Genomic DNA, 14,980 nt, shown 5'->3' on the forward strand with positions numbered 1-14,980 from the left:
ATTTAGAAGTTAACCGACGAGCCTTCGTTCTATCAGGTCCCTCAAAGTCGAAGCTGGTTGTTGCAGTATACTCTGTCTAGCCGGTTCAGGAATCGATTGAAAATCCTCAGGTAACTCATTTGAACTCAAATCTTCTAGATCGAAATCTTCAGGAAGTTCTTGAATATAATTTTGTGATGTCGACGGTCCAGCTTCTTGATGAGAAATCGATGTAAAAGGTTGATGTTAAATCTTGAGAAGCAGATTTTATTAAACTCTGCATTTTTTTTTTTTTCGTTCTCTATGTTTTTGAACTCGTTCTTTTGTCAACATGGGAAGCTTCTTCGGTGGCTTTGAAGCTTTTCTTGCATACTTCTCTCGATTACTTGCTTTTCTTGCATACTTCTCTCGATTACTTGATTTTCTTGCATACTTCTCTCGATTACTTGCTTTTCTTGTATACTTCTCTCGATATTATTGCATACTTCTCTCGATTTCCCTCAGTTCGAGTTTTAACCATCTTCGAAATACTTTTATAGGTATTTTTACAACTCAATAGTTAGCGAAATCCATTTGTAAACTAGTATGACTTCATAACCAAAAACTACTACAAGGAGTTATTGTTTGTTGAAGTGACTGTTTTATTGCTGCGTTCTTGAATCAAAGCGGTTTAAATTTTAAGCAATGAAATGGTCTTGTGTGAAAGACTATTCTTTAATAAAATCTGCAAATTTTTTTAAATTAAAGTCTGCATTTTTTTTTCGTTTTCCATATTTTTGAACTCGTTCCTTTTCGACACGGAAGAGGAAAGGAAGAGCATCTTCGGTGGCTTGGCTTCGAAGCTTTTATTCTTGCATAATATTACTAGCCGCTGCTTACTGTACCGAATCAACGTTAGTGAATGAGTTAGCGGCCTTTAGGAAGTGACGTCATTTCTGTATCTTAGTATAAATTTACTCTACTGAATCTACTACTTACAATACCGAATCAAAATTAGTGACTAGGGTGGTGTAAAGTGTGTTTAGGGTCAAACGGCACCAGAGGTTTCCTCCATCTCCGCGTAGTTTACATTGTGGTGTGATACAGTTCATTGAAAGGCCAGAGATTTAAAAGTATATGGATCTTGAGGTGTGTGATGTCGTGTACCGTTGTTCCTTTGGCCATATAACCGCCAGACGCCTGCTGAGGCCCACGGATGCCCACACCTCGCCCCGTGGAGGTAGACCATGTACCCAGTAGTTGTCGTTTACTCTGGCAGGTCCTGCCACCTAATTTCGTCAGATTTCAGTGGCTAGGAACTAAAAAAAAAAAAAAAAAATTACGTTCGCGTGGATTGAGCGCTAGATTGAAAGACCGAAATGTGGGCGAATTTAATTTGGATGATATTAAATTTTGACCTGTGGGGTATACGTTGGCTTACAGATAGAGAGGGAGAGGAGACTGAAGACTGGGGGGGGGAAGAAAGACAGAAGAAATAGGGTTAATAGAGGAGACGACCCCATTATAAATCAGTGGGGCATGCCCATGCCCCACCAGGAGGAAAATCTGGGTTGGCGAGGAGGCAGGAGAGACTGCTTCTCCCTGGACCACCGAGGGAGGGGGAAAGGAAGATGGGCCCAGCCAGAGTGCCGGCACCGATTGCCATTATGGCTGGCATATGCAGAAAGCTCTGCGGTCTCATTGGGCTGGTTGGAATGCAGCTGAGTAAAAAGTCATTCATGAGGCTGCGTCCCGTCCGGGGGAGGTCCACGTATCGGGTGTGCACCTTTCATGGGTCAGGTCCGGTTCATGTGTGATCCTCTTATCATGTTGGTTTAGAAGGTGGGGTTGTGACTTTTAGACGCAATTCGGCCAAAATTCACACTGGTAGGTTATTCATTTCATGGTTGTTGCTGTTGTGGTGATGGATGTGGGAGAGTCCGTCTTCTTGTGAAGAGGTTTTGTGCATATTGAGTGAAGGCACTATAGGTATCTCTTTCAGTTAGTATCCGATATTCCTGGTCTCGTAGCATTATTTGGGTGGTGGTTATAAATCGGCAGTCGTACATCAAGTGCCCCCATGTCTCGCGTAGACCACAGTGGCATAGGGGGATATCACTTAATCCGAATCCATGGAGTTTTTCTCTTATGGCGCCAAGGCCGGTCAAAAGGTAGGTAGCGAGAAGTCCAGGAGAAAGCCAAGGTGGATAGTTTGGGTACACCAGTTGGATATCGGAATAAATTTTTTTGGTGATTTCAACTTTGGTTGATGTCTGCCAGCAGTTTTTCCAAGTCTGGTTGAGGTGTGCGAGGAGACGCTCGCGTTCCACTTTCCGGTCGGTTTTAGGGTCCACGGTCAAGTTCAGGTGGTTAGCCTGCCGTCCCTTCGAGAGTTGATATGTTAGGCCGCGGATGACTATTTCCAGGTCTTGGGGAAGAGTCCTCGTCAGGGCCTGGAGAGCGTGCGTGCTTACAGTATTGCAAGCTCTTGATATCGTAAGTAATATATACCGCTGCGTGGTGTCCAGTTTTTTTCTGTTGACAGCCGTGGTGGCCTTCCGGTACCACACACCAGCGGCATACGTTATGGCAGGCAGGAATACGGTTTTATAGAATAGCTTGAGGGCTCTCCTCCGCAGGCCCCAATGACTAGGTTAGCATCGTTAGCGCCATTTAGGAAGTGACGTCATTTGCGCCATTTAAAATCTACACGGTCAGCTTTCTTCGTTACCAATCAATTGCGCCATTTCCATTACAATAAAATTTTCCATTACTACACATACTTGCACACGAACGGCACCAACGTGTGGTCACTGTTCTGAAAAAAGACCATTATTATAACAACTGCCCAAATAAAAGCACACAACCAGTTTGTACAAATTGTAAAGGCCTAAAAATGGACTCTGCACACTCCATAAGAGACAGCAAATGCCCAGTGTACTTAAGGCTAAGAGTTTATACCAGGCAAGACTCGATTATGTGGACACGCCTTAAGGAGTACAACACCACTGAGGTTGTTATTGTTGTTATTTGGTTTTTAGGAGCAATAGCAACTAAGGCCATATTGCTCCGGGGATATGCGGTGGTCATTCCCTGACCTGTCCGCATCCTCCGTATTTGGTGGTCACGGGCTCGAACCGCGATCTAATCAAGAAGCGTGTGCTATGCACTGCTGCTCCTGCCCACCTGGCTACGGAGGCGCCAAAACCACTGAGGTTAAGTTCATACAAATAAACGTACAAAGGGCCAGGGCAGTGGCCGATCAGTTACGACTTAAAGCTGAAGAGGAGAATATTGACGTCTTAATTTTGAAAGAACCATATGCCCACATGAAAATGGTCCAGAGGTATCCGCTGAAATACAAGATCATCCAGGCAGAGGATGAGACTCCCTGGGCAGCCATTGTCATCCGGAATCCAGACATCACAGCTACTAGAATTACACACCTCTGCACTGCTTGGGCCGCATGTGCCCACATTGTTACCGCCATGGGAGTCCTTTATGTTGTGGCCCTGTACTGCCCCCCAGGTGAGGATATCACCTTCACCATAAATTACCTTCACTCGGTAATCAACACCTTTCCAAACTCGAGAATAATCATTGGCGCAGACGCCAACTGCAGGTCCCCGGTGTGGCACAGTCACTCACCTGATCGACCGGGCACAAGGAACGATCAAAAACTAGAGTTCCTGGCAAACACACCAGTAACGGTATTAAAAGTCTCACAAAACCTGCCGACCTTCTGCAATACGTTGTGGGAGTCAACTGTAGATGTCACCATGGCCTCCAGAAGCATAGCCATCAATATTACTGGGTGGTCGGTCCAAGATGCCTGGACCACCTCCAACCTCCAACCTTCCAGCTTACCCGCTCACTAACTAGGAACCCAGTACGAAGACAAATACAGCACAGGTACGCTATTCAGAAAGCAAATTGGGACACTTTCCATACTGAAATCTCAGTTGCCTTACAGGAACATAATGCCGAACTCCAGACCACTAGAAACCCGGAACTCCTTAATCAGAAGATAACAGTCCTCATCACTCATGCCTGTGAAGCTGCAATACCAAGGAAGCACTCAGCCCTGGGTGCAGTGACATGGTGGAACCGGGACCTGCAGCACCTTAGTAAGGAAACTCAGATCCGAAGCAAGGCTTTTCAAAGGGCCAGAAGATCTTTGCCAGCTGCAGAAGTGGAGGCCTTACGGCAGCGGTACAGAGAAGCGAGAAATGCTTACACCGCACAGATACGTCACTGCAAATAGGAGACTTGGGAACGATTGGTCACATCTACTAGCAATAACGATCCGTGGGGGAGTGGTCTATAAGATCATCACAAATAAGCTCCCTCGGGGGGAGGTTGTCGCTACTACTAGAACTCAACAAGGTGCCATGACTAGAAACTGGGAAAGCACCATAAACAATAATCTTGACGTGGTCTTTCGACCACCGGCTGAACCGCAGACTGACGATCAGAAGAAAATGTGCCAAGATAATGCGACGGACAATAACCAAGCAATGGAAATGCCTTTCACCAGGGAGGAGTTAACTGCAGCAGCATCAACTATCAGAGGAAATAAATGCCCATGGCCAGACCTGCTAGAACCAGAAATTGTTAAAAAGACAGTGGAACATACCCCTGACCAGATGCTAAATCTTTACAACAAATGCCTCCAGGCAGGAGCCTTTCCAACATCTTGGAAGGTTGCCAATGTCAAACTTATTCTAAAAAATCCTTCCAAGTCGCCTATCCTTCCAGACTCATAGAGGCCTATAGCCTTTCTCTCCGTGGTTAGCAAGCTCTTCGAGCGCCTATTACATGCTCGTCTCCAATATCACTACAATACTGCAGGACTAACAAGGCCCAATCAGTTCGGCTTTCGACAGGGTCATTCTGCCGTAGATGCCCACCAGCACCTCCTGGGGAAAGTGGAGAACTGCAACAGAAAATACTTCTTGGTGATCTCTGTGGACTTCGCTGGGGCGTTCGACACACTTTGGTGGCCGAGCGTCCTGGCCAGACTTAGAGCGGCAAATCTTCCCAGCAACCTCTATCAGACCTTATAGAACTACCTATCCAACAGATTCATAGTAGTGAATACGCCCTATCAGACCCTCTCTAGAAGCATCCATCGGGGCTCCCCGCAGGGTTCGGTCCTGAGACCATTCCTATGAAACGTCGTCTAGGACAGCTTTCTCGTCTCTGACCTCGGAGAAGTGGATGCTCAAGCATTTGCGATGACCTCATTCTCTCCGTCTCGGCGAACTCAAGGGCAAAACTGGAAGAATCTGCGAACCTGGCCTTGGAACTCTGCAGAATTGGGCAAAACAGAATCACCTGAGAATTTCATCAGAAAAAACCAACTCAGCCTTGCTGAAAGGGAACTTGGACCTACAACGGCCTCCTCAAATTAAGATAAACCAGACGACAATAAAATTCTCCAAACAACCCAAGTATCTAGGGGTCACCCTAGACCACAACCTATCCTTCAAAGACCACCTACAAAACATCCGAACCAAGATTAGGAAATATGCTGCCTTCGTTGCTATGGTGGCTCGAAGGGACTGGGGCCTTGGCCGGCGTACGCTACATATCTTCTACAAAGCCATATTCATACCTATCATCACATATGCTTCTGGTGTATAGTATCACACGGCTACTACCGCAGTCAACCGACGTATCATCGACTCAACCCAAAGATCGATTCTACTATTTACTTCTCGTGCTTGCAGCATGAGCACCCACGTTTACAGGTTCTGACCGGAGTTCTCCCCCCCCCTTGACCTGGAGATTGTGGGCAAAGGATTACTTTACCACCTGGCAAAGGGCACCTCAAGGACTTGTCTCGGACATACAACTGACCCAGCAAATAACCGCACCGCTGAAAAGAAGAGGCTCTACGCTCACCTGCTGTAGGTGTGGCAAGAGAGATGGACAAACTCCCATACAGGGGAGATAACCATAAAGTTTATACCTGACGTCGGCAGGGTCTACCCTAAGTTCCCAACGTGGTTCTCAACTGGACTCCATGCGGCATACCTTCTCACCGGACATGGCGCCATCAATGCCAAACTTTTCCTTTTGTGAATTGAAGAGGCTGTTTGCGCCGGTCTGGAGAGCTGGCAACGTCTAATGTATGATTGCCAGCTTTATGACGACCTCCCCGACATCCTAAAAACAAAGATCCTATATTGTCCTAGAGGACGGGAGCACAAGATACTGGATACAAAACAAGAGTACTTGGCTTTCTCCTGCCAAGAGCTCTTCGCAAGAAGACGAGTGCTCGCTGCAGTGGAGCACAACAGAACCCTACACATGACAACCAGGAATAACAATTGAACCTACTTAATAAAGGACAAGAACTGACTTGACTAAACTGGACGGGACCTGGTCCCATGAGTGATATCCCAAATGGGAACACCAATACCACCCACTGAAGACCAACTGCAGCTTGCTGCTGGCCATCTTGGCTCTCAAACCATGCTCCCTTGCATGGTCCTATATTTTCCCCTCTTCCGCGGCAGGGGGAGGGGAATAGTGGCATAGTATTTAGGTTCAGGCGCCACCGGTGGTTTCCCACATCTGCACCATATGTACTCTGTGATGAAATGCAGAACTACTGCACAGCCAGAAAAAAAGTATAATGTCTGGTTAATGTAGTATTGTGCTTTGTTCTGTTGTTGTGTCTGGCTGCTTGGCCGCGGGGCCCCTACTGGGACTCCACGTTGCCCGCCACAACCACTGGGAGTTGAGCCAGGCTGCCCATTATACTCTGGCTGCCTCTGCCAGGGTTGCCTGAGCTACCTGACAGAAGCCATAAAAAAAAATTATAATAAAATAAAAAAAAAAAAAATAAAATAAAATAAAATAATAAAAAATAATAAATAAAAAAATAAAATAATAAAATAAAAATAATAAAAAAATGAAGAGTGAAAAAAAAAGTTGAGGCTGTAAAAAAAAAATAAAAAATAAAATAAAAAGATAAGAGAGCATATGGGGGGAGTACGAGAAGAAGAAGAGGTCAAATGTGGGGAACAGCAGTTGGAGTGGACCAAAGAGAGAAGGCAAGTCCACTCTAAGGCAGAGGATGGAGAAGGGAGTTGAAAATTACAGGAGCAGGTGCTCCTGTGAATATCCTGCACCCAGGGTAAATTGCATTATCCTACCCCAGTAGGGGATCGCAGGGGTGGCACGTTATTCTGTTCTGCCCTGAGTTCCGCAAGTCTTGCTCTTCTACAATTGAAAACATCCTGGGCATGGCGTTTTAAGGCTAGGTATGTGGCCTCTTCTTGAAGTAAAGTTGACTCCTGATTGCGGGGGTTTCCTTGAATCTCTGTGAGAAATTGAAGTCTGGCGTTGTCATAAGTGAGACACTGGTACATAAGGTGTTCCCAGGACTCCTCTTCACCACAGTGGCAATATGGTTATTTTCTATTCCCATGGCTGTTAGTTTTTGCTGGAACGGTCCATGGCCTGTAAGCAGGAAGGTGACTTGCAATCCAGGCGAATACCAGGGAGGAGGCTTTGGGGAAGTCCGACTAATTGAGGGAATAAACCTTTTGGTGATTGCTCCTTTAGGCGTTGTGTCCCATGTTTCTTGCCATAGGCTTTGTAGGTGGTCTACAATTTTTCTTCTTTCCTTCTTAGGGTCATTTGCATGGTTCAATTGCAGGTTTAACAATTGAGTTGGGATTCCCTTCTTCAGGCGCTGGAAGAGACCCTCTCTTGACAACTTCCAGATAGAGAGGTAAGTATCCTGCGATGACTTGTAACGCAGGGGTGCTGACAGTACAGCACGCCCTGGTAACCGATAATAACATAAATCTTTGAATGGAATCAAGCTTGCGCTTGTTCCTTTCCCGGATTGCCTTTTCACACCAGATGGAGGCTCCATAGCATACAATCGGGACATATACTGCCTTATATATTCATGATAGAGCTTTATTCTTTAGGCCCCAATCCGCTCTGCTAATCCGCCTTATCATTGCAGTGTATTTTCGGATTTTAGCTGGCAGGTATTTTAAGTGGGGATGGAAGGATAAGTTGGCGTCTAGATAAAGGGACCCAGATACTTGATTTCTGTGTAGAGACGGATTGGGGTGTTGTTAATTTTCATCACTGGTGGCCGTCGGATTTGGAGCTTTCCTTTTAGAAGGATTGACTTTATTTTTTCACTGGAGATTGTTAATTTGTGCATGGCAGCCCAGTCTTGAAGTTTTCCCAGTGCAAAGTTGGCTTGTACTTCCAATGTGGCTCTTGTACCAGAATGAATAACCAGTACGAGATCATCAGCAAAGGCCAGGGGCTTGACCTCGCCGAGATCCATCCCCAGGAACTCGTCCAAGACAATGGACCAAAGAAATGGCCCAAGAACAGAGCCCTGAGGACAGCCTCGCAGTATATTCCTGGTGACTGTTTGGTATTTGTTAGTTACCTGCACTGTTCTATTGCTGAGGTAGGACTTTATACAATTATATAGAATGCTGGACGTCTTGGCCTGCCGAAGTCTTTGAAGTATGCTGGGCCACCATAGTCGATCGAAGGCACCCGCAAAGTCCACCATTATGGCTAGAGAGTATTTAGATTCTGTCTGGGTAGCTAGAGAGATTAATCTGTGGATAGCATCTTCTGTACTGCAGCCTGTTTTAAAACCAAATTGATGCGGAGATGGTAATTGTTGCTTTTTGTAGTAGTCGGTGAGACGGGAGTGCAAAAGACGTTCTTGGAGTTTGGCCAAAACAGGAAGCAGGGCTATTGGTCTGTAAGAAGTCGGTACTTGAGGTGGTTTTTTCGGGTGTTTTAGGATTAACTTGAGTGTTGAAATTGGGACGGTATTTTCCATCTGCTCACCTCATTGCCACTCCTCTCTTCGCCTGGTGGGGCATGGACCTGCCCCACTGATTATCTGGGATCGCCTTCTCTATCGTCCCCATATTTCTGTCTTTTCCCTCCAGCCTTCTGTCTCTCTCCACTCTACCTAATACGCTAGTGTATACCTCACATAACTTAAAATTTGATAATGACTAAATTTAATTGCGTTCACACTAAACTCATTTGGCCTTTCAACTCAATTTTCTTAACCCTCACCGAGCGAGAATTTTATTTTATATTATTATATACAGGGTGTTTCAGTTAAACGTTTCAGAACTTCTAAGAGGGGTAGGGTACATCCTGACAACTCGAAATCATATAGCAATGTGGGGTCGGAAATGCTTTCCTGAAGCGGTGTTGTACACAGAAGCACCATAAAAAGAAAAGAGACCGTAAGTGAGAAATCGTTTTAATAATACATGAAAAGAAGCAAAAGGTACATGGATTAAAGTAAGTGTTCGAAGTTTCTTCCACGGGCTACAATGCACGCCTCACATCTCCGACGCATGGACATCCGAACATTCTGGAATACTCCGGGCGAATTTCGAATTTCTTCGGCAGCTACTGCGATTCTTGCAACCAGCTCCTCAGCATTGTCAACAGGGGTATCATAAACTAGCGATTTCATATGACCCCAGAAATAAAAATCAAGACATGATAGGTCGGGTGACCGAGCAGGCCAACGCACGGGACCACCACGTCCCGTGCGTTGACCTGCGAGATCACCTCATCGGACCTTACCTGTCACCGTGTCGTCTAACCGGACCTATCTACTTGATCTTTCTGCAGCAAGTATTGCCACAACTTTTGAGAGATGAACAGATTTCTGCATCGACGCAACAGACAATGTGGTTCCAACACGATGGAGCCCCTGCCCATTATAGCGGAGATGTTCGTAACTACCTGAATGTCACATTTGGTCAACAGTGGATCGGACGTGGTGGTCCCGTGCGTTGGCCTGCTCGGTCACCCGACCTATCATGTCTTGATTTTTATTTCTGGGGTCATATGAAATCGCTAGTTCATGACACCCCTGTTGACAATGCTGAGGAGCTGGTTGCAAGAATCGCAGTAGCTGCCGAAGAAATTCGAAATTCGCCTGGAGTATTCCAGAATGTTCGGATGTCCATGTGTCGGAGATGTGAGGCGTGCATTGTAGCCGGTGGAAGAAACTTCGAACACTTACTTTAATCCACGTACCTTTTGCTTCTTTTCATGTATTATTAAAACGATTTCTCACTTACGGTCTCTTTTCTTTATGGTGCTTTTGTGTACAACACCGCTTCAGGAAAGCATTTCCGACCCCACATTGCTATATGATTTCGAGTTGTCAGGATGTACCGTACCCCTCTTAGAAGTTCTGAAACGTTTAACTGAAACACCCTGTATATATATATATATATATATTTTTTTTTTTTTTTTTTTTTTAGGTCCTAGCCACTGAAATCTCAGAAAAGTAGGTGGCAGGACCTGCCAGAGTAAATATCTAAATACTAGTGTACCTGGTCTTCCTCCACGGGGCATAGTGTACCCAACGTTGGGCCCCAGCAGGGGTATAGCGGTTAAATGACCAGAAGAACAACGATACACAACACAACACTCATACAATATCCATACACTTTTAAATCTCTGGCCTTTACAGTGAACTGTTACAACCACAATGAAAGCAACGCGGAGATTGGGTAACCCCTGGTGCCGTTAAACACGAACACACTATACAAGAAAATGTCGTTACCAATCGATTTTACTCTTGTGCCGCCATTGATGTTTTCACATAAAAATTATGTTTTTGTTTATATATACTCTGGTATGACTGCTAGGTCAGTACAGTGTACAACTGGTTAGTTTGAAAAGTTTGTTGACCGTGTTTCAAGCCAACAGGCTGGAAACACAGTCCACTCAAATGATGCGTACACATAGAAAGCAGGCTGCCAACACATACTCTCGGCCCCGGGAAGTTGCGTTTGCCTGCTTACTGACTATAGACACATAAAATGCAGGTTGACCAGCGTCTGTTTCAGTTTCGAGAACTTCCGTTAGTCAAAGCTGTCATATATGCTAATTTGTAGTTGTGAATAGAGTGCTATGTACATAAACAAGTAGGGCTGACAACCTTGAAAATGGAAGCATCTTGAAAACTTTTAATTATATTAAAAAAAAAAAAAAAAAAAGGCTGAACATCAGCCTTTTTTTTTAACAAACACACTGACATCAACAGCAAAAATTACAGGACAAAAGACACGCTAACCATGTAGACATCTATAATATCTTATGCAGGGCAGCACCTGAAAATCAATTTAACTCCACTTGGATAAAAGGCCAGAAATGTGTGTAATGTTATAAATAAATTTTCTGTTTATACTTCGGCACTACAACCAAGTCAGTATAGTTTACAATAAATCGTCAATACAAATATTTATCGTATTTAGTAGTCACGGGCTTGAACCCCGTTCCACTCAAGGAACGCGTGCTATGTACTCTCGCTCCTGACCACTCGGCTACGTCAGGCCTGTTATGTGTGTGTGTGTGTGTGTGTGTGTGTGTGTGTGTGTGTGTGTGTGTGTGTGTGTGTGTGTGTGTGTGTGTGTGTGTGTGTGTGTGTGTGTGTGTGTGTGTGTGTGTGTGTGTGTGTGTGTGTGTGTGTGTGTGTGTGTGTGTGTGTGTGTGTGTGTGTGTGTGTGTGTGTGTGTGTGTGTGTGTGTGTGTGTGTGTGTGTGTGTGTGTGTGTGTGTGTGTGTGTGTGTTCTTGCGTGGATTAGTTGTTTCTGGCCAATTTTCCACCAGGAAGGTGATCACTTGGAAAACCTGCCCGTCTACATCACGAGCAAGTATGCCACAATTAAGCGCGAAACATGATGGACCCCAAGCACTGGATAATTATTTGCCCTAAAGAGCGAAATCCCACACCCACTGGAGGTAGTGCTATGCAGTGGATACCAACAATAAATACAGTGCCCTGGGTGGCACAAACCGGGACCACCGAAAAAAACAAATAAATAAATAAAATATAAAAATAAAACGAAATTAAAAAATATAAATAATAATAATAAATAAAATATAAAAATAAAACGAAATTAAAAAATATAAATAATAATAATAAATAAAATATAAAAATAAACCGAAATTTAAAAATATAAATAATAATAATAAATAAAATATAAAAATTTAAAAAATTAAAAATATAAATAATAATAATAAATAAAATATAAAAATTTAAAAAATTAAAAATATAAATAATAATAATAAATAAAATATAAAAATAAACCGAAATTTAAAAATATAAATAATAATAATAAATAAAATATAAAAATTAAAAATATAAATAGTAATAATAAAATATAAAAATTTAAAAAAATTTAAAATATAAATAGTAATAATAAAATATAAAAAATTAAAAAAATTAAAAATATAAATAATAATAATGATAATAATAATAATAATAATAAATAAAAATTAGGATAATACTGTTTATTTATAAGAAGTCAAAACCACAATTGGGGCCCATAAGTGACAATTAAACACCCACAGTGTTCTTGTGCATGGAGGTTATACCCAGGATTACTAACAGTCCAGGCGCCTCTGTAGCCAGGAGCAGCAGTGCGTAGCACACGCTTCTTGATTAGATCGGGATTCGAGTCCGTGACCACCAAATACGGAGGATGCGGAAAGGTCAGGGAGTGACCACCGCATATCACTGGAGCAATATGGCCTTAGTAATGCTCCCAAAAATCAAATAACAATAACTAACAGTCTCATCATCGTGAAGGTGCAAGCAGAGTTACAGAATGGCAATCCCTTTAACTCTTAATTCGTACTTAGTAGCAGCACTAATTGTCTCAATTGCCTGAAGGTCAGAGGTGTTCTAACTACTAATGCGTTTCCAGTTGAGTCTCTCGTAATCCGTTCGTTATATGGAAATTTTCTTTTCTAAGGAAACTATTTTATTTGTAATTACCAAGGGGAATTCAAAAAATATCGCTAAATGGAAAATTTCGTTTTAAAGAAGTTCCTTAAACTTGTATATCTCAAAAAAAATTTTGGCGCCCTCCTGAACTGCCGCCCGTAAGCGACGCTTACCTCTCCTCCCCACTTGTGAAGGCCCTGAGGCTATAACAACGATGCCGGACCAAGGTCTATAAGGCTATAACATGAGGCTATAACAACAATTGCGCCCCGGGCAGAAAGATTTTTCGGCAGTCCCTTTGCTAAGGATATATATATATTTTTTTTTTTTTTTTTTTTTCATGATTTGTAAAATTTGGCGCCCGTTAAAGAATGGTGCACGGGGTAAGAGCCCTGCTAGCCAGGCCTCTTGCCCGTTGCGCCATTATCCTTAAGCCGGCACTGGCTAACAACAACAGATGAACTTTAGGCTTGATAAGCTCGCAATGCAAGGCAAGGAAAAGCTTCTCTCGCTATTTTTATGGTCGCTTCTAAATATGGGGTGATTTTGCTTTACTTAATTGAATACCTTATCTTCACACAGTTTAAAATAAATTCGGTGTGAGACGATTGCGCCCTTGTAAGTTAAACATAAATCCAAGCCTCGAAGTCGAATTCAGTACTTGACTCTCTGCCTTCAGTATGAGCAAAGACCTCCTTCGTTTCCTTTCAAAGAAAACAGCAGAAGGAGATACTTCTTTAAAGCGTCTAACAGTTTAGTGAAATATTTTATTCTTTTTTATTTTTGAGTGGAAAATTGAATACCTTAGTATTGAATACCAGGTAGGAGGAACTGGGAAGGAGAATAAAGGTAAAATGTTTCACTCTCTATTGATTCATATAAGGCCACCTAAAGCTTTTTTTTAAAAAACCTTGTGTAATTTATCAATGTTTCTGTAGAACTAACCCATTCCACCCATTCCAGCAGATCTGCGACGTCACCCTTCCTAAAGTGAGGCCTCCAGACCTTCTATACAATACTCAAGATGCGTCCTAACCATGGTCTTGTACAGAGGAATAATCACCTCCTTATTCCTGCTAGCAAAGTTTCTGTATATCATTGACAAATACCATGAGCTGTCCTGGCAGCATGTCTGCACCGTTCAGAAAATTTCGTATTTGATTGCACAATAACCCCCAGGTCTTTCATTTTCAGCTACCTGAATGTAGTACCACACAGTTGATAAGTTATTCTGGGATTACTGCTACCCACATGCAGTACCTTGCATTTGTCAATGTTAAATTTCAACTGTGGCAAACATTACTGTAGAAAACTGTGTAATAGGCCTTACGTCCACTTAAAGCACAAGCGAAAAAAGACGTGCAGTACAACGAAAGGTATCGGTTTCTCAAATTGTAAGGCTACCACGAGTTGTCCCATTCACTACTAAAAAGTAAAATTCCTCTAAGCAGAGAATGCCGTTCCACTCCCACCCCAGAACGGACGTGTCGTTGTTGCTGAATCTACAAAAAGGCTTAGAGAAATATTTTGAAAACTCAAGTTTTCACACCTGTTGGCGTTTCCCATTTCGCAGTTAAATAATTATTGGGTTTTCAGAAGTCGTAGTGATAAGACTAGGGTAAACTATATATATTTATATATATTATTTTATATGTTTGTTTATATTTATATGCCGTTGAGGTTCTGGATAGCACCAAAACAGTGGTCTGGAAGGTTAACAGTTACTTATTAACATTTGTTAATAAGTAACTTCACCTAGCATTAAGGGAAGTGTTACTTTTGAGAAATACAACACGGTGACAATTTTTTGTGGTAGTCTTACAATTTTAAAGCTCAGTGCTTTACATTACGCTTTGTTTCTTTTTCCTTTGCTATAAAAATGGACGAAAGTCCTGGGATAGCAAAATAAATAAACAGCACAAATCGTTTCGTCAAGATATAATTGATAATTTGCATGACTACTCACGCTTAGTGAAGGTTTGTGACAAACATGACTAAGAAAGTCGTGTGTGTCGAATGCAAAGTGCTGGAAAAAGAGAGATGTGCTACAAATGCTCGAAATGTAATGATTCTTTTAAACTTTTACGGCCTGAATTAAGACGCATTGCTCAAAATGTACCCGATTTCCATTGATTTTATTGCCTTGAACGTGTGTAGGGGAAACCCTACACACGTTCAAGGCAATAAAATCAATGGATGTGTTCTATCTGAAAACTGGCTCACAGGAATTGAACCTAATGAACATGA

This window comes from Mastigoproctus giganteus, chromosome 6, assembly GCF_048544385.1.
Source record: "Mastigoproctus giganteus isolate SK-2022 chromosome 6, ASM4854438v1, whole genome shotgun sequence".
NCBI lineage: Eukaryota > Metazoa > Arthropoda > Arachnida > Uropygi > Thelyphonidae > Mastigoproctus > Mastigoproctus giganteus.